Source organism: Lagenorhynchus albirostris, chromosome 4 (genome assembly GCF_949774975.1).
Source record: "Lagenorhynchus albirostris chromosome 4, mLagAlb1.1, whole genome shotgun sequence".
Taxonomy (NCBI): Eukaryota; Metazoa; Chordata; class Mammalia; order Artiodactyla; family Delphinidae; genus Lagenorhynchus; species Lagenorhynchus albirostris.
In genome coordinates, this window is record NC_083098.1 from 25872899 (window position 1) to 25900780 (window position 27882).

A 27882-nucleotide genomic window follows, 5' to 3' on the forward strand; every position below is an offset into this window, starting at 1 on the left:
GCCTCCTCAGGCCCCCGTGGGCACGCACTCTGCCACCAACCCTCAAGATCTGCTTAGCCGCAAAGCTTCCGAGGCAACGGGTGAAGGGAAGGTCAGGCTGCAGTGATGCCAATGGAAATAAAAGACAAAAAAACAAAACAGGACAGATCTGAGGAAGAAGGAAGAAAGGGTGACGCTTTACATCTCATTCGTTACAGGTGATGAAAGAGAAGATTGAGACCAAGATAACTCAGTTTCACAACCTTTGACCCCACTAGGAACAATCAGGACTACAGAGAAGAATAACTTCTGTCAGAAACTCATACCTGAGAGTACAGCATTTCCATTTGGCATCCTAAGAACAAGGGGTGACAATGATCAAAGTGTGGCAGTGATAATATTGGCTTGAAATACTTCTCCAAAAAATAAAAGCCTGTTTAATTCATATATATGGAATCTAGAAAAATGGTACAGATGAACCTATTTGCAGGGCAGGAATAGAGACGCAGATGTATAGAACGGACGTGGGGACACGGGTTGGGGGAAGCGGGGATGGGATGAATTGAGAGATTGGGATTGACATATACACACTACCATGTGTAAAACAGATAGCTAGTGGGAACCTGCTGTGTAGTGCAGGGAGCTCAGCTCGGTGCTCTGTGGTCACCTAGAGGGGTGGGATGGCAGGGGTGGTGGGAGGGAGGTCTGAGAGGGAGGGGGATATACGTATACATACAGCTGATTCACTTTGTTGTACAGGAGAAACTAACACAACATTATAAAGCAATTATACCCCAATTTAAAAAAATGAAAAGCAGCTATTCGAAACTTCTAAAAAAAAATAAAATACTGTAGGGAGAGTTTAAATGTCCATTCAATTTGATGACATTTCTTTTGCTCCTTATCTCGGCCCCTTAGGGCATCGGACAGTTGGATAGTGCGGGTCATGGCCTCTTTTTTTTTTTTTGCGGTACGCGGGCCTCTCACTGTTGCGGCCTCTCCCGTTGCGGAGCACAGGCTCCGGACGTGCAGGTTCAGCGGCCATGGCTTACGGGCCCAGCTGCTCCGCGGCACGTGGGATCTTCGCGGACCGGGGCACGAACCCGTGTCCCCTGCGTCGGCAGGCGGACTCTCAACCACTGCACCACCAGGGAAGCCCGTCATGGCCTCTTTGAAATATTCTCCTCGCTCAGCTTCCACATCAGTCAGGGAGGGAGGAGGGAGGGAGGAGGGAGGGAGGGAGGGGTTTATTTTAAGGAATTGGCTCACAGGACTGTGGAGGTCGGCAAATCTGAAATTTGTAGGACAGGTCAGCAGACTGGAAACTCAGGCAGGATTTCTGTTAGTCTTCTTATTCAGGAAACCTTGGTCTTTCCTTTTAAGGAAGGCCTCCAACTGGTTGAATGAGGCCTAGCCATATTATCCAGGGTGATCTCCTTTGCTTAAGTTTGTAAAGATTAATCACATCTACAGAATACCTTCATGGCAACATCTAGACTAGTGTTTGACCAAATAACAGGGCACCACAGCCTCGCCAAGGTGACTTAAAATTAACCATCACAGCTTCCAAGCAAGACCTTCCTCCTGACTGCTGGGGTCCCTTCTCATAAGTCTCTTGCCAGCCTCTTCTTCTGCTGGACCCCTTTTAAATGTTGATATTCTCCAGTATCCATCTAAATTTGAGGTACAGTTTTTAAGAGTTAAAAGAAATTTTATAAATGTGTGAACAGACATAGAACTGTGAAAAGCACATAATATGCCTAAGTAAATGGTGAAACTTAAGACATGATTTTATTTGTTCTGAGGCAGCATAGCTTTCGTTGGGACAGAAAATTAAAATAAGGAATCAAAATAGGCACTGTTTGTTCTCTTTAAACTTTTGGAACATGACATGCCTAGAGTTTCCCATGCTTCATCTTCAGCCCTCTTTTCTTCCCATGCAACATTTTCTCTTTGGGGATCTGATCTATATCCATCCTTCAGCGACGCTAGTGTCTTCAAAATGATGTTCCAAGGAACACTAGATTCCATGTATAAATAAGGTTGAGAAATGCTAGCTAGAGACCTCTTGCTCTTGGAGAATTGCAATCTGTATTGTCAAACTAAAGGCTCTGAGAAGTCCTGCAGTAACAGGGAAACATGGCCCTGAATCGCATTCTGAGCCCAGCACCCTAAGTTTCAGAATGATGCTTCCAATTGCTTACTGTATGTTACACTTAGATGTCCCATGCAATTCAAAGTTAAAATGATCAAAACTGACATTATTTTGGGACTTCCCTGGTGGTCAAGACTCTGTGCTGCCAATGCAGGGGGCAAGGGTTCTATCCCTGGTCGGGGAACTAATATGCCACGTGGCACAGCCAAACAACAACAAAAAATAATGTCATTATTTTGCCTGAGCCAAAGTGTCTCCTCTTATGTTCCTTTTCTCCTATAATCCTTATCTTTTTTTCATAGTCGGTACCTGCGTTGTCCAAAAGAAAAAAAAAAATGAAAACAAAAAACAAGACTTGCAAGGCCACGCAGACTCTTTCTCTCCCCTCGTGGCTCCCCATTTGCTAGTTTACTTACTTAGGTCTGTTGAATCTACCTTCTCAGACTGTCCTGTGTGCCCCTGTCTCCACCCAAGCTGCTCCTGCTTCCCCTCTGCCCTCCATTTTCCCTTTATCTGTAACAGTAACCTCACTGCTTCCGCTGCCTCTGGAAAGACCGTCTTCAAACACAAAGTGATGACATGACTTGTGGTCGACACCCACGAGTGGCTTCTTGCTGACTCCAGGTAATGTCACAACTCTCATCGTGGATGGGGTTGCACATTTAATTTAAGATGAAGGGCTAAAGTTTTCTTTGTTCCTCCTGAGTAATTTAAAGAAAAATCCTCTACCTTCCTTGGAGATGCAAATGTGTCTCTGTTGGATTTGAAAAGGCGTGGACAGTATTCAAGTGAGGTTTGGGAAGCAGAAAAGTAGAGAAGCATTATTGATGTCTAATTATTATTATTTTTAGTCATTTGTTTCTGACCATGGAAAATTGAGAGCTGACTTTTTAGGGAATCATTACATCAAATAGTCTGAATCAGTGTTTGATTGACTTGGGAAAATGGAATACTTAATACTACTACAGTGGACTTCCTCACAGATCAGAAAAATTCTGACTGCTCTTTAAAAAAAAAAAAGACTTCTAAAAACTTCTAGAGATACAAGATGTTGTAATACGGAAAAGAGCAGGTTGCAAATTAAAAGTTTCACCTTGACACGCTCAAGTGGTGACACTAGTATATTTTTTATACAAGGAAACACAAATTCTGGCAGAATACATCCCACACTATTAATTGAGTTTATCCCTAGGGAAAATAAATTGGTCATTTTCATATTCCCCTATCTGCTTAATTGTGTTTCCTAACATGTCTACAATGAATATGAATTATTTTTATAATAAGTAAGAAAGTGTGGTTTTAAAAAAATTATTTGAAAATCTTGGCAGCTTGCCAGACTGACCGATCTTAGTCTACTTATATCCAAGATGACCTCAATTTACCTCTTTTCCCTCAGTTTTGTTTTTCTTCCAGAAGAACAGCATGTCAATTTGAACTAGTCAATAGCGTGCTTTCCGTGCTCATCCGTGTGGTCTGGCGTTCAACATATTTTCCATGAGAAGGTAGTTCAACCCAGCCATGATGACAACCCTTCTAAGAAAACCCTGGCTACTCTGTCTGAGAGTTTAAAAGTAAAAATTGCAAACTGGCTTAATCTCAAAATACATAAAGGATGAATACTGATATGCAGAAAAAAATAACTTAAAGACCTCTTACCTAAGCTATGCTTCCTGTTTATTTGGATTTATTTGTATACCAAACCCATTCTAATATCCTAGATATTTTATCATTTCTGCATGGATTTTCCCCCCTTTTTTTCTTTATAAGTGGTCTTATTATGGCTGGAATGCTTCATGATTAACTTTGCCTTTTTTTTTTTTTCAAATAGATTTCAAGCCTAAGTACCTAAAATGTTCATTTTTCTTTACCTTACTTGGAGGGGGTAGGTATATGTCTCTACTTATTTATTTTCAAGTTTTTATTTAAAAACTACTTTCCTTTTCAATATGCTAAAACAGAAGTAATTCTGAAACTATTATACATGGCTTTTAAGATTTTTATTTTTATCCCAAGAATTAATTTTAAAACAAATTACTATAATGTTGATCCCAATATCTGAGGGGGAAAAAGCACACATAGTTCATTCAATTAGGGCGACTATCTTTTTTCACGATTCTGTTTAATAAGTTTAACAAAATTTAAAGCACATACTTTAAAAATTTCTGAAAGGGCTTCTCTGGTGGCACGGTGGTTGAGAGTCCGCCTGCCGATGCAGGGGACACGGGTTCGTGCCCCGGTCCAGGAAGATCCCACATGCAGCGGAGTGGCTAGTCCTGTGAGCCATGATCGCTGAGCCTGCGCATCCAGAGCCTGTGCTCCACAACGGGAGAGGCCACAACAGTGAGAGGCCCGCGTACCGCAAAAAAAAAAAAAAAAAAAAAATTTCTGAAGTAAGTCAAAGTTTTTTCTCCTCAAAAGGATCATAACCCAGAACTCTTTTTACTTCTCCAGATAACATGACATGCACTTAATAGAGTTCTCAGGCATCTGATTATTGAGTGCCCCCAACGTTTAATAAACATGGTAGTTTAAAAAATGCAACATTTTTGGGGCTTAGTTCTTAAGAGCAAAGTTATCCACAGAACGTTCTGCGAAGATGGGAAAGTTCTATATATGTGCTGTCAATACTGTAGCCCTAGCCACTGGGACGGCTGAGCACTTACAGTGTGGTTAGGGTGACTGAGAAGCTGAATTTTAAATTTTATTTAATTTTAATGAATTCACTTTTAAGAAGCCACATGTGTCCAGTAGCCACTGATTGAACTCACAGCTCTAAAGTTATAATCGGTTGAATTATATTCAGATAAAAGTATTCATGGATATTTGCCACTTAGTAATGTTCCTTTTGCCTTAATAAAGTCAACGTTGGGACTTGCCAAATTTCCCCAAAAGAGTAAATTACCTGTTTTCATTACCTCTTTACTTCCAATTCTTCCCTGGCAGATGGTAGGAAATGAGAGCTTCATCTATTTCCCCTGAGAATGTGTTGGCACGTCACTCCATCCCAGTAATAGTCTGGTTGAGCCCTGGGGGCTCTCCTGATGAGTCTCAGACTGATTAAAAAACTGAAGTCCTTTATTTTCTACTTATAGGAGCACAATGAGCCAATAGTGAAACTTTTATTTTTATTTTATTATTATTATTTTTTTGCGGTACACGGGCCTCTCTCTGTTGTGGCCTCTCCCGTTGCGGAGCACAGGCTCCGGACGCGCAAACTCAGTGGTCATGGCTCACGGGCCCAGCCTCTCCGCGGCATGCGGGATCTTCCCGGACTGGGGCACGAACCCACGTCCCCTGCATCAGCAGGCGGACTCTCAACCACTGCACCACCAGGGAAGCCCAAAACTTTTATTTTTATATATGACTGAAGAGTGTTTACTAGTAATCTACTAACAGTTAATAGGGCTTGCTTTTCTGGATCTAGAGGTGATAATTAATTACATTCCTGTCCCCACCTGTATTAGTTAGGATCCCAATAGGAAACAGAAGGCACACGCAAACCTGTAATTAAAGAGAATTTTAAAAAGGACACTCTACAAATGTGTGGGCTGTGTTAAAGGAAACCTACTAGGAGTGGTGGGTATCCTAGGGTCAGAAGCAGAGGTGAGCTCCTGGACCAGATAGGGCAAGGGAGAAGGTGGTTTTGGAACTATTTGAGAGTTGCCGTAGGAGAAGATTGTTTGATAGGAGCTGTGCTCTTTGTTAAAGGGACACAGCCAACAGTGGCAACATTACTCCAGTCTTATCCTCTGATCTCTTGGTGTATCGCATTGGCTAAACCAACTAGAAGCTAGAAAACTGGGGAACCTCTAGATATAGTCTATATAGGCAGCCTTCCAGAGCTCAGACATTTGGATAAACATGGGTAGGAGATCTGGAGAGGCAACAGAAAATATCCAACTACCTCTCCCAAGTTTGGAACCAATTGAGAGAGGCACAGATGGTTCTAAATCAACCACGAGAGACCTTAGATGGTTATAAAAATATCTGCTTTATTACTTATGAAAGCTGCATTCAGTGACAAGGTTTTGATGTGTGCACTGGGCCGGGTTTACGCATGTCCCCAGACTCACAGTCTCACCTGCCCTCATCGGAGAGCCTTGCCCACCACCACTGTCACCTAAGTTAAGCAGCACCAGTTTCTAACACCACTAGTTATCTTGCCCCCCTGGCTATAGAGTGCCCCAGACTGCCTACCACTGCAAGAGCTACAGCAGCTCTACCACCAAGGGCTGGACGCTCTGGATCATCCCACTTACTTCTGGACTCAGATGAAGGGCCACACACTTGGATTATGGAATATGGCTTCCCCAGCAGCCACCTTGGAGTGTACGGGTTGCCAATTCATAGGGCAAACTTTGACAGCGAAAGACAACAGACAACATGGGGGTGAGGAACTAGCAGATAAAGTCTTCTTTCTTCCCAATAGACTGTTCTGAGGTGGTTTTCTCCAAACATCCTATCTGGGGACTGAAATGTTCAAATAACTGGCTGTATTTTCTTGTATAACCCTGGCCAGGTCAGTCACGTACCATCTGATATTTGCTGTCCCTCTTCCCCGCCCGTGGCCTGTGGTAGGTTACAGATGGCAGCATATTCTTGTTATGCTTTCCATTGAGAAGTAGAGTTTAATTTCCCCTCCCCTCGAATCTTACACTGGTCTTAGGGACTTGCCTGATTAATAGAATGTAGTTGGAGCAACATTCTTGGACTTCGTCTTGCAATGTCTGCCTGGTTCTCCTGGAACCATAATGCTGAGAGAAGCCCAAACCACATGCAGAATCCATGCTGGAGAATCCACGTGGAGAATCCACATGGAGAATCCACATGGAGAATCCACGTAGCCCAGCTGAGCTCCCAGCCAAGAGCTAGCATCAATTACCAGCTATCCCAGACCATGTGAGTGGGGACGCCATCTTGATAGTGGATCGTCTATCCCAACCACCAGAGCTGATGCCACGTGGAGCAGAGATGGATCACTCATTCCCATCCTTCCCAGGTTCCTCACAAAATCAGGGCAGAATAAAACGATTATTTTAGGCCACTAGGTTCTCGGGTAGTTTGTTATATAGCAATAGAAAACCGGAACACTGCCCTCAATAGACTGTTGTTAGAAGTGCCTACTTTCAGGGATATATGGCATTGGGAAGCTGACTAGGGTGTTGCTTAATTTGAATACTTTAAAAAATCAATAATTATTGAGCAGAAGGCTATCATTGCCTTCCACGAGGGAAAACTGTACTCCATCATTGAGTTTCTAGATCTAAGTCAGTTAACAAACCCAGAGCCCATTGATTGAGGGAGATGCTGGATCCCCTTGAGGAAGGACCCTCTAATGCCACTGAAAGTATATACAAGTATATATACTTGATCCTTCCCCGGAGGGAACCAAGGCAATTTGCCCGGGTAACTATACGCTGGGGAAAGGGTCAAACCTAGACTTTTCAAGGGCCATTAGCTACAGTGCATGAGATGATCCTGATATCAGGAGACTTGAGGACCAACACAGTCCTCTGGTTAAAACAGAGGCTTACGGAGACCAAGTCCATCTAATGGTGTGTTCAGTGGTTTTGGATACCCGCTTTGTGATTATTTCCCTGGTTTCTGAATGTATAATCAAGACAGATGTACTTAGCTCTGGCAGCATCCTCAAATCAACGACCTGTCCTGTGAATTAGCGTGACTGTGGTAGGAACGGTTAAACTCAGCACTGCTGCCATTTGGAACCAGACAATTCTTTGCTGTGTGGTATTCCCTGGGCATTGTAGGATATTTAATAGTGTCTCTGTCCTCTCCCCATTAGATGCCAGTGAGACGTAGTTGTGACAACCAAAACCATTTCCAGACATTGCCAAATATCCCCTAGGAGGGCAAAATCGCGCCTGATTGAGAACCACTGGCTATGTGTAAGCCCCTGAAATTCCCTTATCCCCTGTCATTTGCAGGAGTAATACCACAGTCCTTGAAGAATGACAGAGATTAACACCATCATTAAAGATGGAGGGGTTCTCATAACATTCTCTTTTGAGTCAACTCTCTGGCTTCTGTGAAAATCAGAGAGATCATAGGGCATGACAGTGAACTACTGCAAATTTAACAAGTGATAGAGCTGAGCACAGCTACTGTGCCGGATGTGGTGTCTCTGCCTCAGCCACCACGCCTCTAAGGCTCTGACACTACCTCTGTCATGAGCGTCACAATGAAAGCCATAACAGCCTTGGTCCCTAGAACTAAACTGATAGGACTTGCTGAGGATCTAGCTCTTCTCACCCAGTGGGTGTGGGATCTGACTTCCCCATCAGTTGCCTGGAAGTGTGGGTGATACAACCTCCAAGTGTTAGGGAGTACATGCCATCTGGAGCAAACTATTTTTTTTTTTGTGGTACACAGGCCTTGCACTGTTGCGGCCTCTCCCATTGTGGAGCACAGGCTCCGGACGCGCAGGCTCAGCGGCCATGGCTCACGGGCCCAGCTGCTCCGCGGCACGTGGGATCTTCCCGGACCGGGGCACGAACTCGTGTCCCCTGCATCGGCAGGTGGACTCTCAACCACTGCACCACCAGGGAAGCCCTGGAGCAAACTTTGACCAATGAGAGACAGTATACAGAATGGGAGGGGGATGAACTAGTAAATAATTTTTCTCCCTTCTCCCACCAAAGAACTTTTCTGAGACAGTGGTTCCACCCAGTTTGTGACATGTGACAAGGTAATTGGCTGTGTTTTAATTTTTTTGTAACGCCATGGCCAGCTTAGTGATACACCTACCTCTTTATATTGGCTCTCCTTTCTTCCCTTCCTCACACGTTTTCCCTCGTTCCAGTTGCCATGGGATTGCACCCCTTCCCAATAAAAGTTAGCCTGTAGGTTTCATCTCAGGTTCTATTTTCTAGGAAACTCATGCAACAAACAAATTGCAAAAAAAATAAGTTTCTGGGGACTTCCCTGGTGGTCCAGTGGCTAAGACTCCATGCTCCCAATGCAGGAGGCCTGGGTTCGATCCCTGGTCAGGGAACTAGATCCAACATGCCGCAACTAAGAGTTTGCATGCCGCAACTAAGATCCCACATGCCACAACTAAGGATCCTGCATGCTGCAACAAAGATCCTGCAAGGGGCAATGGAGATCCCAAGTGCCGCAACTAAGACCTGGCACAGGCAAATAAGTAAATATTAAAAAAAAAAAGTTTCTGAGTATTTCTATCAGAATAAAATTTACCCATCCAATAAAAGGCAGAAGTGGAAAAATATGGTATTGCCAGTTGAGACAGGCCACCTTTTTCATGGTAGAGAAGTATAGAACACAGAAAGAAGTGGTGTTGTCAGAGATACTTAATTCCTTCTCCCAAACTCACCAATCGAATTATTTACTTCTCCTTCTGTTGGGACATGTGAGCAAGGGGCAATGACAGTCCAGGAGAGATTCTGTCCTATGTTGCCTCAAGGACATGTGAGGTCAGGAGAGTTTTATCCTCCTTTCACCATGGTGACTAATGCTTGGCATTTATACCTTTTGTAATTGTCCCACAGTTCTTAGATATTCTGCTCTATCTTTTCCACTATTTTTCCTTTTTGTATTTCAGTTTTAGAAGTTTCTATTGACTCAAGTATCAAGCTCACTGGTTCCTTCCTTGGCTGTGTCCCATCTATTGCTAAGCCAATCAAAGGCATTCTTCATATCTGTTACAGCGTTTTTGATTTGTAACATTTCCTTTTGATTCTTTCTTAGAATGTCCATCTCTCTGCTTATATTACCAGTCTCTTCTTGTATGTTGTCCACTTTTCCATTAGAGCCCTTAGCATATTAATTATGTTGTTTAAAATTACTAATCTGCTAATTCCAAAGTCTCTGCCAGGGACTTCCCTGGTGGCGCAGTGGTTAAGAATCCGCCTGCCAATTCAGGGTACATGGGTTCAATCCCTGGTCCAGGAAGATCCCACATGCCATGGAGCAACTAAGCCTGTGTGCCACAACTACTGAGGCTGCATGCCACAACTACTGAAGCCTGCGCGCCTAGAGCCCATGCTCTGCAACAAGAGAAGCCACCGCAATGAGAAGCCCACGCACCACAACGAAGAGTAGCACCCACTCTCCGCAACTAGAGAAAGCTCGGGCGCAGCAATGAAGATCTAACACAGCCAAATAAATAAATCTTTAAAAAATAATAAAATAAATAAATACATCTAATACCTCTTTTCAAACGAACAAACAAAGTCTCTGTTATATCTGAGTGTGGACCTGAAGCTTGCTCTGTCTCTTCAGGGTGTGTTTTTTGTCTTTTAGTATACCTTGTAATTTTTTTGTTTAAAGAAGAACACAATTTACTGGATAAAAAGGACTAAAGTAAATAGACCTTTAGTATAAAGTTTTATGTTTAGCTGGCTAGGAGTTAGGCTATGTTTACTGTTTGCTATAGCTGTAGGTATCCGAGGCTAAAATTCCCTCTGGTGGCTTTGTTGCTTTTCCCTCTGTGTTTTCCTAGAGACTTCTTCTTAAATAAACTCTGAAGTGTGCAGTTATTTCAGTGGTAATCCCCTGATATTATACCGGAGCCCTACTTATGTGTTGGTAAGATGTGCGGGAAGGAAAAGCATTCTATGGTCCTAGGATTAGGTCTTAGTCTTTTAATGAGCCCATGCCCCTGGGCTGTGACCTTCACAGGGGCTTCTCAGGTTTTTATTTTCTCCCTCTTAGATGAGACAGGAAGGCTAGATGGGACTGACATTGGGTATTTCCCTACTCCTAGGTCATTAGGCTCTGGTAAAAACCATGTTGGTTAGGCTTTTGTAAAATATTTTCCTTGAGGGCAGGACTTACTAAGAACAGGGAGTTCTGGGCTGTTTCGAAATGGCTACATTTGCCCTCTCCATGGTAGAAGCACAAGGGGATTTTTCTCTACTCTTCACTGTGAGAACTGGTTCAGGATTCTGGAGGTAAAACCCACCAAAGTGTGGAGACCACCTAAGACTGGGAAACCCTGGCATTTTTAACTCTCAGAATTGTCCACACTGAGCTGCCAGCAATTATCTACTTACAGTTTAGGTTTCCTGCCCCCTGCTCTGGTTTTGCAGAGCTCTCTGCTCTGGGAAGCTTTGACGTTCTAGCCACCTTTCTGCTTCTCCAACTTTGGGGGCAGAGGTTTGCCCTGTGACCTCAGTTCTCTGACAGATCTAAGAACAGTTGTTGATTTTCCATTTGCTCAGTGTTTTTTGTTTGTTTGTTTTGTGGATAGGTATGATAACTTCTGCTTTATTTATGTTAATAAAGTTTAATGAAAGTTTTGACTCAATATTTTACTAATAAGCCTGCCTCCCACGCCTGGCAATACTGTGAAATTCTTCCTGTGTGTATATAAACATATGCAGATGAGGAAAAACAGAAAATGGAACTAATAACACATGAAAGGTAAGATCTGGTATGGTATGTGTGCCATGACGTCTTGCGCTCTGCCTGAGTTAGCCAGGGTCCAAGTTTAGGAGCCCCTCTAGTATATTATGACCTTGCTGCCTATATTCCAAGGATATTGTTTGGTTCCCATGCCTCGACTGAATCCAAAATCTCACCCACTACCTCCTGTCACACTTAGAAACTAAGAGACAACAACAAAAGATGTTCCAGCCATATGCACAGCCATGAATATTGTGCCAAGATTCCAGTCATGTCCTCATTTCCTCTCCTACTCCAGCAAGACATCAAGAAGCCATTCATCCCTTGCCCTTAAAAAACAGGAAAGAGGTGGCCTGAGAAATTTGCCTTGTCTCTTCTCTCTCGACCCTCACCTGGCCCCCTTCAAGCCTCTAGATCTGAAGGTACCTCCTAAGCAGAAGGCAATACCAATCTTACCAAGAAAGAGAAGGGAAATTACATATCCTTCCAAAGGTCTACCCTCTCATCCTTGATGTGTGGGGGGAAGGGCATCACCCTCCAGTGAGCTATTAGGACCTCTATATACCATCTGCCTCAATCAGTGGTCTACCTACTAAAATCGCACATGCCTGGGCCTCTGTCCAAGTTTACCAAACCGGCATGTCTACATTAATAACGTGCTCCCTTGATTCTCTTGTGCACATCAGAGTTTGAGAACCACAGGGTTATAGTAGCCTGGGGGTGGAAGGGCAGGCTTGTGGGGTAGTAGTCACCATTAATATTTGATGGGTACACATTTTTATGTCAAAGTCATCATTCAAGGATCAGTAGCCCATGGACCTAGGGCCACATGTAGTTGTTTAGAGCTTGAAGTATGATCCTTTGAGCAACCATGAAGAAAAAATTTCCATTACAAACTCTATACATAAGGTAATTTTATATATTCTGAAGTATTACAAATGAGCTCTTAGTGCAAGACACATGACTAATATGGATATTTCTCTTCTTTTAATTAAGATCAATATCTTATTATATGTATCTTTTTTACTTAGGATAACTATCTTATTTTAATAATTTAACTTAAATATCTAACAATTAAATAAAATTGATTAAAATTAAATTAATATTTAATTTAATTATTTTAATAATAATAATAGTGGTGATAGGGGCTATCATTTATTTTTTCTGGAGTATAGTTGATTAACAATGTTGTGTTAGTGTCAGGTGTACAGCAAACTGACTCAGTTATACATATACATGTACCTATTCTTTTTCAAATTCTTTTCCCATTTAGGTTATTACAGAATATTGAGCAGAGTTCCCTGTGCTATACAGTAGGTCCTTTTTGGTTATCTATTTTAAATATAATAGTGTGTACATGTTAATCCCAAACTCCTATGCACTCCCATGAGTGTCTAACCATGCTTTAGGCATGGCGGTAAGTGGGTTTCAGTGATTATCTCAATTAATTCTCACAGATACTGTGAGGTAGTAAAACGATTATTCCCATTTCACATATAATGAAACTGAGGCCTAAAGAAATTAGGTAACTTTTCCAAATCGTATAACTTGTAAGTGGCAGAGACAGAATACAGCCCAGGACTGCCTGCTCAGGCTCATAACCACTGTTTCACTGCAGTAAAATTAATTAGATAATAACATATTAAAAAAATTTATAGCCCTTTGTGATATTGGTCATTTCTAACCCTTGCCTTTACTGTTTGGCTCCTTTACACGATAAATCTTTGATACTTAATTTTGAGTGTGTAGATGGCTGAATGTACCTCCATTTAATTAAAGAGAAGTACGTTTCATTGCGCTGGCAAAGTTTAAATGCTCGGCTATCCTCTGAGCTGGCAAGACCTCCTAAGTTCTTAAGTTAACCCTCGGACTTCCAGAAATTTTGCTTAATGAATGAAAGTTTATTTGAATAGTGAGAGCCCCTCTGGTTTTGGAATACAGTATTAGGGTTTTCCTTGCTAAGCCGTATCAGACTTTTCTCTGATGTGATGGAGGGTGCTTTCAGAATTTCACGGGGAAGTAGCTTGCAGGAGTTCCTTTCTCCCCTTTCCCAGGCACACGGGATTTAGCAACATAGCAGTTCTCAGATGATTTGATAAAAATCCTTCCTGCTCAGTTAGGAGTGGGTAGCAGTGTTAATTAGAGGACTTAGGACAAGGACATCTGAATATCTGCCTCTGAGAATGCAACGCTCTTTTCAAAACCAGAACCAGTATTTTCTACACCAAATGCTATACCTTGAAGGCCTCATTTGCAAACAAAAAGATTGCGAGTTTCTAGCATTTGTTTACTGTCGTTTCTCCAGGCACAATCATCAGGCACCCTCCTAATGACAGAGGGGCTGTCAATATCATTTTCAAGTGACGAGACCTCTTCCAGGTAGGAGAGCAGGGAGAGGAAATGGTCAACAGGCAATGCAGCTTTCATTGAAATCCTCCCCGGAGGATTTTCATTACCCTTTCAGTATCAGGACTTACCTTTTCCCTTCTCAAGGTCAGCTCTGTCTAGACAGTTCAACTTCTGGTAGCTAAAGCACACTCACAATAGACTTGTGCCCAGGACCTCGCAGGGCGCCCTTCCACCTAAATCTGGAGGGTCCCTTCCTTCTGTCTTAGTTGTGACCTTCCTCTAGGTGAGAAGGTCTCCTGGGAAGCAGCCAGGTCGGCCTTGTTATGGTGATGGCACGGCAGAAAGCGGCTTCTCCCTCAGAAGTGACATCACTGTACACTAAAGACATCATATCTCCTTTCATATTAAAATGCCTGTCAGCTCTCTTGCTCAAAGGTTGTAAATCTGCCAGAGTCGCCTGAGCTTGGGGAGTTTTCATTATGAAAATACAAAGATAAGCACTCTGTTTTCCTGTCAAAGGGGAAAAGGTAAGCCTTCTGGTAATGACATTACCTTAAAAAATAAATATACATTTTCTTAACTGAGTGTTATAGGAGCACATTTGGAAAAGATAGCTCCCCCCGCTTTTTTTTTTAAGTTTTAAAAATTCAGGCTTAGAAAGCGGGCTGGCATAGCTCAGATAGGATATATAGCTGGAGTAAGATTTATTAATGCATGCTTTTCACACTTACTCTTAGAGTAAATCATTAGACGTTTTCAATGATTTTAGCCCTTCATTTTTTGTTGTCCAGTCTCGAAAGTGACCAAAGAATACTTAACCCACCAGTCACTTGTAATTCACAAATGAAGTAGCCATTGTGTTGGACTTAAGCTTTTCCTTAACATTTTTAAAGACTTGCCAAATCATCTCTTGCTCGTAGAACTTATTTGACGACGGCCTCTCTCCAGCACAGGGAAAAAGATGGTGCCAACTACAGATTGGCACTTGTCATCTACCTCTACAACGATTAAATCATGAGCCGCTGCAGCTGCTGACTTTCAACACCCCCTGGAAGGAGTTCAGGGTGGAGATCAGGAATGAGGCCCTCTGTGCTCTGGGAAAAACTGGTAGAACAGGTCTTTAGATAGTTAGATATTTTCAAGGGAAGATTTTATGAGCCCAATTCTTGCAATCTCCTTGTACATAGAAAAGCACTAAAACCCTTCATGGTGACGTCTGCTCCTCGTGACTCGCAGTAACCTTCACGAGACTGGCAGAAACCTGCAAAAAATATGTGATTGATTGCATGTGCTCCCCCTTCACCAAAATCACATCTTTACTGACCTTCCCCCCTGCCTCTCTGGAGCAGTTTCTCAGAGCTATCTGGGATGCTGTCTCCTGGGCTATTGTTCTCATTTTTTCCCCAATAAAACTTAACTCACGGGCTTCCCTGGTGGCGCAGTGGTTGGGAGTCCGCCTGCCGATGCAGGGAACACGGGTTCGTGCCCCGGTCCGGGAAGATCCCACATGCCGCTGAGCGTCCGGAGCCTGTGCTCCGCAAAAAAAAAAAAAAAGAAAAAAAAAAGAAAAAAAAAACCAACGTAACTCACAACTCTTATGTTGTGCTTTTTTTTTTTTTCAGTTGACAAAAGTGAGTTTAGGGAGCATTATCCATGGAAGGTGGGGTTTCCTTTCTACCTAAACACATAAAATAGAGAAAAATGGTTGAGGAAACTACAGTATAAACCTTTGCCTCTGTGAGGCTTCAGGTTCCAAATTAACACTTTCCAGGCAGGGACATTTGCATTTTCTGAAAGGTCTTACAATCAAAGACCTAAATTAAACTCTCAAAACACCGCTGCATTCAGGAGTGGGGTTTCATCAGCTGTCTGTGAAGCAAACTAATGATTCTCAATTTGGTTTTGAGGATCATCTCCGAAGTTTATTCTTACTTGGTAGCTTGTGAAGAGGAACTTAGATTTCAGATACTATTACTTCTCTCTGCAGAAGTGACCATTAAGATCAATGCCGGTTATTCAGGGCATCCCATTAGTGAAAAAAAAGTGGCACAGCTGTGTCTGGCTGTCAGCTACTCTGTGGATTCATAAAGACTCAGAGAACTCAGCTTCTCAAAGCTGACAAATCAAAAACTTTTCATAGGTTGGAATTAACTCCTCTTTCATTCATAAAAGGCTAAAATATCAATATCTCTATATTCATCCCACTGACAAATGAATAGATATGCCACAACGCTCCCTCTCTTGCTTTTGACACAATGCTGTGGACTGTACATTATCACTTTCCAAGGTAAGCCGTGAAATGATTTTATGGATGTGTTTATCTGTAATTCAGTAAGTCTAGGCCCTATGACTGGTGACTTTCTATGGATTAATTCAAATGAAAATAACCAGACTCAACAAGCCCAGGAAAGGCTTGGGTATGAGAAAAGCTATCCAATTACCATGAACAAAAAAGAAAACCTCCAGGGAAGTGGCTGAAGCCCAGACATCCTCTGTTTGCTGTGTTCTGTGTAGTGTGTCTCAACACCAGCCTTGCTTGCTGGGGCCTGCTCTGTGGCTTTCTCGGTAGAGGAGGAAATCTAGTTGAGATTAGTCAGTGATTGCAAATGCCTAGACATAAAACCAAGTCAGGGAACAGGCTCTGTCGTTCCTAGCGGCAAAGAATTGGTTCCGGCAATGTTATAAGTCAAGGAATTTGGGGCACTCGACTACCTAGTGAAGCGAAGTGATGTTTTCAGTTATCAGCAAAATTCTCAAGGACAAATTCTGTCGTTTCTCCACCCTCGCCCTTAGAAAATTTAGACCATGTTACAAAAGTTAACAACTTCCCACCAATAACGGTGTGCCTTGTGCCAAGGGGCAGTCCCAATTCAAAAGGAGACCAAACCTTCACTCATCATCAGATCCAATGAGCATTTAAGGGGATCCCTTACTTTATAATCCTTCTGTTGAAGGAGAGGAGGGGGAAAGACTCTTGGCCTTTTGGGAATTTCTCGGAGTCTGGCTTGGGGCTGGGACGCTTTTCTCCCTAGCTGTGCTACAGGCAGTCTGTACTCACGGATGTTGGCTGTCGGTTCCTTTTGAAGTCATAATCACAAGCTCACATAAAATGGGCCTAAGCTACTTTGTGCCACTGAACATAGTCACGCGCTAGAGTGTTTTGGACTTGTCCAGAACAGGTGGGACAATTTAGCACAGACAGGCCGTAGTGACTTACCAACCAGAGACACTAACCTACGCAGAAACGCAGTGTTCTCAGACTCCACCAGTTTGAAATCAATGACAGGCTTTATAAAACAAACAAACCAACCGTAAGCACCCAATATCCCCAAGGCCGTCATGGAGGGCTGATTGAATCACTCCGAGCTGGTTTCCTTTGGGGGGACTTTTACTTTGTTACCTACAGCCAAGAAGTAAATAGGATTGAAATCTCTAGCTGTCACTACTTGGGCCTCCTAACGACTTCCTAAATCAGCCTTGTTTGGTAAATGAAATCACAGCTGAAAGGGGACAGGCCGTCGCAGTGGACATCACTGCATGGGGAGGGGTCAAGTTGCCTTCGCCCTTCTGCTCCCAGCCCTTTATTGCTGGCCTGCTGCCAGAGGCCAGCACTTGCCTGGACACCGGTGACCCTATATAGAAAGCCCAGCTCAGTAAAGTCAGCTACACTGAATCTAATTCGTGTATGTAATAAAAAACAGTTTTGCAATAAGGATAATTTCTTAGAAGCAGAAAAAGTATATCTTTCCCATTTAGTTGAAATTCTGCATTAAAATCCTGGACATTAGGTCAGGGTCCCAAGCTCAATTTATATAAAGTCTGGTCATTTCTCTTTGGTCCAGAGCCGCAAACTCTACCTCCATTCTGTAAATATACTCTGCCAATTTGCCATTTTATAGGCATGTTTTATCAATCAGAAGAGTGGGGTGCTGACAAACAAGAATGAATCAGCGCCCACATTATCAGCCCTAGAGTTTTAAAGCACGTTTTATGGGCAAAGAAATTTTTAGTTATGTGGCAGATTGTATTTCCCTTTTTTTAAATTTACTTTTTAAAAATATCTTTATTGGAGTATAATCGCTTTACAATGTGGTGTTAGTTTCTGCTGTATAAAAACGTGAATCAGCTATATGTATACATATGTCCCCATATCCCCTCCCTCTTGAACTTCCCTCCCACCTTCCCTATCCCACCCCTCTAGGTCTTCATCACAAAGCACTGAGCTGATCTCCCTGTGCTATGCAGAAGCTTCACACTAGCCAACCATTTTACATTTGCTGGTGTATATATGTCAATGCTACTCTCTCACTTCCTTCCAGCTTCCCCTTCCCCACCGTGTCCTGGGTCTTTATTCCTGCCCTGGCACTAAGTTCATCAGTACCATTTTTTAAGATTCCATACGTGTGTGTTAGCATATGGTATTTGTTTTTCTCTTTCTGACTTACTTCACTCTGTGTGACAGACTCTAGGTCCATCCACCTCACTACAAATCACTCAAAGAGGGCAGCAACAAGATTTCCCATCCCTTGTGTTCTTGCGATGTGACTCTGACATACCTCCCACTGAGGGGAGGAGTCTCCCTTAAAAGTGGAGTTGCTTTGTGACTTTTGACCAATAGACTACGGCAGAACTGACTCTGTGACTTCTGAGGCTGGTTCATAAAAGCCTTCAGCCTTGTTTGCTGGAACTCTCACTCAAAAAGTCTTTAACCACCTTGTAAGTTGTCTGCCATGCTGGAAGGAAGCACAATTAGCTCATGCTCAGAGACCATTATAGAGTGGACTCACGGCCACGTGAATGGAGAAAGAGAGAGAGAGGTACCTAGTTAATCCCCAGCTGCATAAGCCCACAGTAGTTCTAGCTCTAGCTACCATCTGACTGCAACCTCGAGGGAGATCCTGAGCTAGGGACACCCAGGTCTGTCCCAAATTCTCACCCACAGAGACTGTGGGAGATAAAATGATTATGATTTAAATAACTAGGTTTTGGGGTGATTTGTTATAAAACAATAGATAACAGAAAAGAACTGAGCTATTTGGCCCATGACTACTGCAGTGCACAGATTAGTATCTGCAATTTAAAAGAAATCTACTGGGCATATACCCTGAGAAAACCATAGTTCAAAAAGAGACATGGGGCTTCCCTGGTGGTGCAGTGGTTGAGAGTCCGCCTGCCGATGCAGGGGACACCGGTTTGTGCCCCAGCCCGGGAGGATCCCACATGCCGCGGAGCGGCTGGGCCCGTGAGTCATGGCCACTGAGCCTGCACGTCTGGAGCCTGTGCTCTGCAATAGAAGAGGCCACAACAGTGAGAGGCCCAAGTACTGCAAAAAAAAAAAAAAAAAAAAGACATGTACCACAACGTTCATTGCAGCACTATGTACAATAGGCAGGACATGTTCATTACAGCACTGTTTACAATAGGCAGGACAACCTAAGTGTCCATCAACAGATGAATGGAAAAGACGATGTGTCACACATATACAATGGAATATTACTCAACCATAAAAAGAAACGAAATTGAGTTATTTGTAGTGAGGTGGATGGACCTAGAGTCTGTCATACAGAGTGAAGTAAGTCAGAAAGAGAAAAACAAATACCGTATGCTAACACATATATATGGAATCTAAAAAAAAAAAGGTTCTGAAGAACCTGGGTTCAAATCTCAGATCCACATCTGTGTGATATTGGGCAAATTATTCTTCTGAGCCTCAATCAACTCATTTACAAATTGGGGATGACAGCTGTAGTAACTTCACAGGGTCTGTGTGAGGATTAAATTAATTCATATTCATAAAATGCATAGGACAGTGCCTGGCAAAGAGTAAGTGTTAGTAGGAGAAGTCCAGGTTATATAGGGGCCTGAAGCATATACAATTTGGTTTCTCTTTTTTTTTTTTTTTTTTTTTTTTTTTTTGCGGTACGCAGGCCTCTCACTGCTGTGGCCTCTCCGGTTGCGGAGCACAGGCTCCGGACGCGCATGGCTCACAGGCCCAGCCGCTCCGCGGCATGTGGGATCTTCCCGGACCGGGGCACGAACCCGTGTCCCCTGAATCGGCAGGCGGGCTCTCAACCACTGCGCCACCAGGGAAGCCCCAATTTGGTTTCTCTTAATTCCAAATACCTAAAATTACAAATACTAGACATACTCTGGGTTAGGCATGTTCCAGGAGCTAGGGACATAGTAGTAACCAGGAGTTCTCGCTGTCTTCCAGGAGCTTATACACCACAAGGGAAGGCAGGAAAATAAACAGAAATTTACAAACGAGGCAGATTATTTTGGAAAACATCTATCTTTGGGCACTCTCATTTATTTTTTGAGGAGTATAAATTGGTCTTCCTGGAGACACATCTGGCTACAGTTGTAGAAAAATATCCTTTAAAACACGCAAATCTTTGGAAATACTGATTCTACATTGCGGAATTTATCTAAGGAAATAGATAAGCATTCAAAAAAACACAAAAAACCTCACACACATATTTAAATATATGTTGCTATTGTAGCAAAGAATTTAAAATACAAAGTTGTTTAATAATGACAGGATTAACTAAATTGTGACGTGAGTGTTATGCTGTTATTAAAATGATTTTATATTCACTGATATGGAAAGATCTTCACTAAGTCTAATTAAATGAGAAAAAAGTTATACAAGAGTGAGTGTCATCTGGAGTAAGAGAGAGCGAGAGACACAGACAATGGCAGTGGCCCAGGGGAGCTCTGTACTCACACACAGGTTTGCTCGGAAGTGGTGAAATAACAGGCAAATTTTGAGTTTTCTCTTTTTCATCTGTATTTATCTACAGAAAACATGTCATATTTGTGTTTTTTAAAAAGTAGATAATTTTTTTAAAAGAATGACTACATTTCACTCAGTGTTTTTTCTTGAAGAGTAACAAACCCATCTCATTAAATATTCATATTTGCCCTCACTTCTTGGTCCACCTTAAATAAAAACACATATTTGATAAAGCATTAGTTTTTGCAGACTTGGAATCACCTTCTGGCTTGGATGGAGATGTATTGGAACAGGAGGTGAAGTGCAAGTTTGTTAGCCAGGACCGGACATGAGCTAAGAAAACACACGCCCTTCCTGGACGACCTTCTGCGCTTCCACATCCAGATTCACTAATGGAGCGTAACTAAAATCTGAAGTGTGATATAAAATGTTAACAGTATTGATAGAGAATAACGCATCATCTCTGTGGTTTAACTGGATCGACTTCCTTGGAAGTAACCAGGCACGTTCATCTCGATCATCTTTGTGGCTCACCTTCGTGACAGCTGCCACTATTCTAACTGGGGGGTAGAAGCCTTGCATTTTTCAGGGATGGAATAAGAGGCTTAAATCTTTGGGGTTATAAATATTGAAAGTGTTCGAGTTAAATAAATTATATTCCATGCCACCTTCATGTCCTTCCTCTCCACCCCCTCCTTTTTTTTTTTTTTTTGCAAACAGGTGCTGTTTTATTCCTTGGTTTGAATGAGATGGACAGAGTCTAATGTGGTCCACTCTTAGCCCTATACAACAGGAGGGCTAGGCAGTCAGGCTGCTCTGCGTCTTTGGGCAAGTGGGCTCGTCTCCTGCTTGTCTGGGAAAGCATTGCACCTATAAATACCTGCACACTGGCCCCACACCTGGCACTGATGCCAACGCTTCCTAAGAGATTTATGACTCTAAGCTATTAAAGAACTCCACCTTACAAATGCACACGAGCAAAATCACATATTGGATCTGCTATTATCACTTTCTCAAAAATGAGCTTATAAGGTCTTTGCTATGATGACGTTCAGCTGAAATCCTGGGGAAGAGACCGAAAGCACAGGCATTACCTTGGGGAACATTTAGAGGGTAGAAGTGCAAACTCAGAGCCAAGGCTCAGTTCCTGGGGACACTTGAGAGAAACAGCCCAATAAGAATTCCAGTGTTGTCAGGGGATGGCCTAGGAGACCAGAAGGAGGAGAATCTTGGCAAGGAAACTTTGGGAAGATGTCAAAGACAACAACTTTCTTCAGACAGTTCTTCCCTTGGCACTCACTATTCACATGGGAGGCTGAGGGTGTCATCTTAGAGGCTTATTTCCCCAGCTGAGAGGCAAGGCTCACCCCTTCCTCATGCCCTTCTCTACAGAAACCTTGCTTCTAGTGTGTCTTCCAGTGGACGTTCTTGTTCTGTGGGACCGTATCTGACTTGCCAGGTCCCTCTCAGACTGAGGGGTGGTGAGCTATGGCGGCCTACCTAACGATTGTCACCTTTCTAACCATCCTTGCAAATCCCTGTCAGATGCAAATATTCAGCTTTAGTACTGGGATAAGTCTTGCAAATGGTCAAAGGCGAAAATTAATCCCTGCCCGAGTTTTGTCCAGCAGCTGTTTCCAGGCGAAAAGTTTCACTCTTTCTAATACGGCACTTGGTGCAGGTTTGTGTGAAATTCACAGCCTCACACCTTGTCAATCAATACCTCTAAGTTAGGTGAGCACTCTTGGGCCAATGACAAGTTGCCAGAGGTTTAGGAATGAAGGAACTTCAATGATGGAGAGAGACCACGCACAGAGCTTAGCCAAGGCTTCCTTTGCTAGTGGAGACTAATAAAATATTATTGTTTAGAACACATGCATACACTCTAAGAATACAAAAGTCATCTACCTTTGTATTTTGAAAGAACAATCAATTTTCTCTATAATAGATTTCCTCCAGAATCTTTTTTTCTCCTGATTTTTGAATTTTTAGGAGTGTACTATTGAATTTTGCTCACAGTAAGTTATTCTTGAAAACCCTCCTTAAGTTATTTGGGGTGGGGCAGTTGGCATCCGTAAGACTCTAGTTTTCCTTCACATGTAGTTAGGAAGTAACTTATGTGCTGAAGGAGGCACTGGCGTGGTCTTTATCCAGTTAGGAAAGTGAAAAGTAAGCTTCATTGAAGGTTCTGCGATCTTTGCTGCCCCTGAAGAGGAACGGATGCAGAAAGTCAGATTCGGAAGCCATTACCCATTTCAGGTACTTAATCATGGTTGAAGAAATGTTTATTAACTAATTGTGTGATTTGGGGATGGGAGAATAAGGCTCAAGAAGTGTTGAAATTCTGATTCCTGTAGAGTTCACATCAAGGAATTTCATATTCTTTCATATTTTATTTAATATTTATTCAAGCTGTGGTTCTCAGAGGGTCTTACTCTGGGACCAACTGAGGATGTGTCACGTAGTCACATTTATTCATCCATGTATATTTAGGAGTACCTTTTCTTTGCCAGGCAGTGAACAAAGACATAAAACTTTAAAAGGGAACAGGTTGTCATTTGGATATAATGTTAGGATGGATCTTAATCTAGCAAATGCCTACATTAATTTTTCAGTATCTCCCCCCACCAGGTGTGAGAAGAGTATATCCAGCAATTGTAATATACATCCTGGCTCTTGACTAAATTGGACGCTGTGATGTCCTCACCATGTTTTGTGTCCTCTGCGACCTATTTGTCTCAATTCTTCAGCGTAAATCCGAAGGCCTTGTTTCTCCTTCTAACAAAAAGCAGAAAGGGACTTTTCTGATGGCGTAGTGGTTAAGAATCCGCCTGCCAATTCAGGGGACACCGGTTCGAACCCTGGTCCGGGAAGATCCCACACGCCGCAGAGCAACTAAATCCTTGAGCCACAACTACTGAGCCTGCGTACCACAACTACTCAAGCCCGCGTGCCTAGAGCCCTTGCTCTGCAACAGGGAAGCTACTGCAACGAGAAGCCCGTGCACCGCAAGGAATAGTAGCCCCACTTGCCGCAACTAGAGAAAGCCTGCGTGCAGCAATGAAGATCCAACACAGCCAAATAAATAAATAAAAAGGCAGAAAGGATTCTCCTCAGTTGAGTCTGTAGAAAACCCTCAGGGAAAGAGGGTATTATTCTTTGCTCTAGTTACAATTTATAAGATGGCTGTCAGTTCCCCAAATTCTTTTTTGGGAATGTTATGAAATGAGGACAGTGCTGTGTTTTTGAGGCAGCTGATCACCCTCTACCTATGGGTAACCTTCTAGAAATGTGTCCAGACGTTGGTGCAGGTCTTGTCACACCAGAAAGAACTAGACAGTCTGCTACTCAGAGTTTTAGGTAGCCACAGATGTGTTTTTTATTGCAGTAACTTCAGTGAGAGAAAAAGGCAACTTTTTCTCTTTTGTTTGAAGAAAAACAAAATTGGAAGGAAAGAGTTTATGCTACCATATTGGTAATTTCCAGCTGTATTATGTTCACTAATCCAGAACTGGGAAAAACAGCTTCTAATGCAAAAAGTTACAGAGAGGTAGCATCTGCTCTTAAATTTTTGCTTTCTCCCTGTATTGAAGGCCTGAGATTCTGACGTTGTTCTTGAACTTGACCCTGCTCGTTTATAATATGCTGTATTTTAACTACACCACAGTGCTGGTGAAAGAAACATTTACATCAAGAAAGCATATGGATTTGATAACCCACCCTGGGAAATCAAGGACACCTGTTGGTTTTTTTTTTTTTTTTTTTTGCTGTAAACATTTTTTGAAAGTCTAAACATAAAGCACTGGTCCAATTCATTAATATTTTGGAATGAATTTAGTTATGTGTCATAATAGAAATGGATTGTGGTGTTTTTTTGTAGTTGAAAAGATCAAAATTTTCACATTATCAGTTAAAATCACGTTAGTAAGAAACATTTTGAAAACTGAATTTATTTTAAATAAATGTGGTGTCAAGTATTCAAGCAGAGAAAATCCCTCAGAGAGGTAGATGTGCATTTTTAAGAAAGAAAAGAACCACATACCTTGGAAATCATTTGCTGATATCTAAACTATTCCTGAATTTTTATAGACTGTAATTTGTTTATTTCAACTGGCTGTACAGTTTTAATTAGTTTCACTGTGGTCGAATTAGATCACTGAAGTAGATTCACTCCACTGCAAGATGAACAGCAGCCTTATGGACCACAGATTTCCAACATAAACTATAATTCAGAAAAGGCCAATACAACTCTTTTCTTTGTGGCTGGGTAACCATTTATGTCTGAGGTGAAGATGTTAATATGGAGATTTTGTGAGCTAGGAAAGAAGACGAACGCTATCATTCTAATTTATGACCTTTCCTATAAGGCCAAATGTAAAGGCAACTTCAATTGTTTTATATCTCAGGGCCAGCACATAGCAGATGTATGAAATTTGGAGTGTTAGACATAAACTTTTATTACTAAATTATAAATAATTTCTCCCACGTATACTGTTCACCTTTCAAGTTCATCTTGATTAAAATACAAGAGCAGGGCTTCCCTGGTGGCGCAGTGGTTGAGAGTCCACCTGCCGATGCAGGGGACACGGGTTCGTGCCCCAGACTGGGAGGATTCCGCGTGCCACGGGGCGGCTGGGCCCGTGAGCCATGGCCGCTGAGCCTGCGCATCCGGAGCCTGTGCTCCGCGATGGGAGAGGCCACAACAGTGAGAGGCCCACGTACCGGAAAAAAAAAAAAAAAAAAAAATCCAAGAGCAGCGTCACACCGATTTCACTGAATTTTACTACTGAGAGCGGTTTTCTAGAGTTCAGAGTGGAGCATAAAGCATCGCTGCATTTGGAAGACTTTCCTCATAGGAGTTCAGACCCTGAGCCCGTCTCTTCTGAAATTCAAGTTATACCAAAATGATGGCCGATGACGTCTGAACATTTATTTAAACATCTCAAATGTTATATCTGAAACCCAGTGCCCATGATGTAGAATATATCACATCTTTTGGGAAAAATAAAAGGCACACCACGGTTTTTTCTGAGAAATTTGGCCCACAGTCAATAAGCTTATATTACTTCTCAGAAGATATTCGACAAGAGTATCTTTTTCCTTGTTGTCTTTAACAAAAAATTTTCACATCCCATGATAAAAGGTAGATAACAGTGGTCCAAATACCCAAATCTAGGATGTGACAGGTGTTTTTACTGTCCAGGCTGAAGCTCCAAGTGCAAGCCAGCACTTCATAGAGTTAATGCATTGCTGGAACAAGACGGCCAAAGTTACTAGAAGCATAACACTAATTTAGATATTAAAATCTGCTTTGGAGACTGTTGACCAATCCAGTTTCATGTTTGCATTTCTCATCATCAGTGTCATGAACATAACACAATCACCCACATGTCCACAGGGCTGTTGGGTGTTTTATAAAATAAGCTAGACGTGATATTGTTACCCAACTGGGTTTGTTTGCCTGAGGCTCAGCAAGCCAAATGCTCAGATGATGAGGTTTGCAGCAGAGAAAAGTTTATTCGCAAGGCAGCCAAGTGAGGAGAAGGGAGAACAAATCTTAAAACCGCCTCCTTCAAAGGCGAGGGGCTCAGGATATTTATGGGATAAAGCTGAGGCATAGGAAGCGTGGAGAGAGGTGACTGGAGATAAGAACAAGGTGAGGTGATCGTCATTCTGCGCAAGCGCAACGATGCTACAGGCTTTTACGTGGGACACGTGTTCAGAGGGTGGCGGTGCCAGCATGTTTTGAGGGTGGTTTTGGATCCTCTGATGTCAACAGGTCACCTATTGGACAGCCTAATGGGAAGGTCAGTGGTCCTAACCAGTCTTAACCTGCCTGAGTTTGAACTGGAGACACAGGTGACTCCAAGTTTCTAAAAAAAAAACTTGGGCAAACATCTTATTGTTTAGGCTACATGATGCTTGGAGGACATGCAAGTTTTTGTAAAAACAAAGTGAGTTTGATCAATGAAGTCAGGTTACAGTTTATTATTTATTAATGGCTAATTGACGACTGCCCTTGATTTCAAATACCTTCTCTTATGCCCATGAAACACTGAAGGACATGGTTTTTCAAAGGCCTAAGTACAAAGAACTATAGAAGTTTGGAACAGAAAAACAGAGTGGCAAAAGTTCATCTCAGTATTTTTATGCTAGCCTTTGCCTATTTTAAGAATAATAAATTCAAGAGAATGAAAAGACAAGCTACAGATTGGGAGAAAATATTTGCAAAAGACATATCTGATAAAGGACTGTTATCTAAAATATACAAAGAACACTTAAAACTCAATTTTAAAAAATGAACAATCTGGTTGAATAATGAGCAAAAGATCGGAAAAGACACCTCACCAAAGAAGATGTACAAATGGCAGATAAGCATATGATGATATGTCATTAAGGAAATGCAAGTTAAAACTGCGAAGAGATACCACTATATACCCATTAGAATGGCCCAAATCCAAAATACTGGACACACCAAACACTGGTGAAGATGTGGAGCAATAGGAACCCTGAGTCATTCCTGGTGGGAATGCAAAATGGTACAGCCGCTTTGGAAGACAGTTTGGCCATTTCTTACAGAAGTAAACACACTCTTATCATACAGTTCAGCAATTGCGCTCCTTGGTATTTATTCAAGTGAATTGAAAACTTATGTCTATACAAAAACCCACACACAGACATTTATAATAACTTTATTCATAACTGCTAAAACTTGGAAGCAACCAAGATATCCTTCAGTAAGTGAACGAATAAATAAACTGTGGTACATTCAGACAATGGAATGTTAACCAGAGCTAAGAAGAAATGAGTCATCAAGCCATGAAAAGATATGGAGGAACCCTAAATGCATATTACTAAGTGAAAGAAGCCAACCTGAAAAGGCTACATACTGTATGATTCCAACTGAATGATATTTTGGAAAAGGCAAAACCATGACGACAGTAAAAAAATCAGTGATTGCCAGGGGTCAGTGGGGAGAGAAGGATAAAAACACAGACGAGGCACAGATGATTTTGGAGACCCTGGAACTGCTCTGTATGATACGATAATGGTGGATACATGTCATTATATGTTCGTCAAAACCAATAGAGTGTACGCCATCAAAGTGAACCCTAATATAAACTATGCACTTGGGGTGATTATGATGTGTCAGTGTAGGTTCATCAATTCTTACAACTAAAGCATGTAAGCTAAACTAAATCTTGTCATGCTATTTTTATGACTTTAAAACTCCTTAATAAATTAATGTTTGTGTTCAGGGTTTTGAAGACTTGTTCTC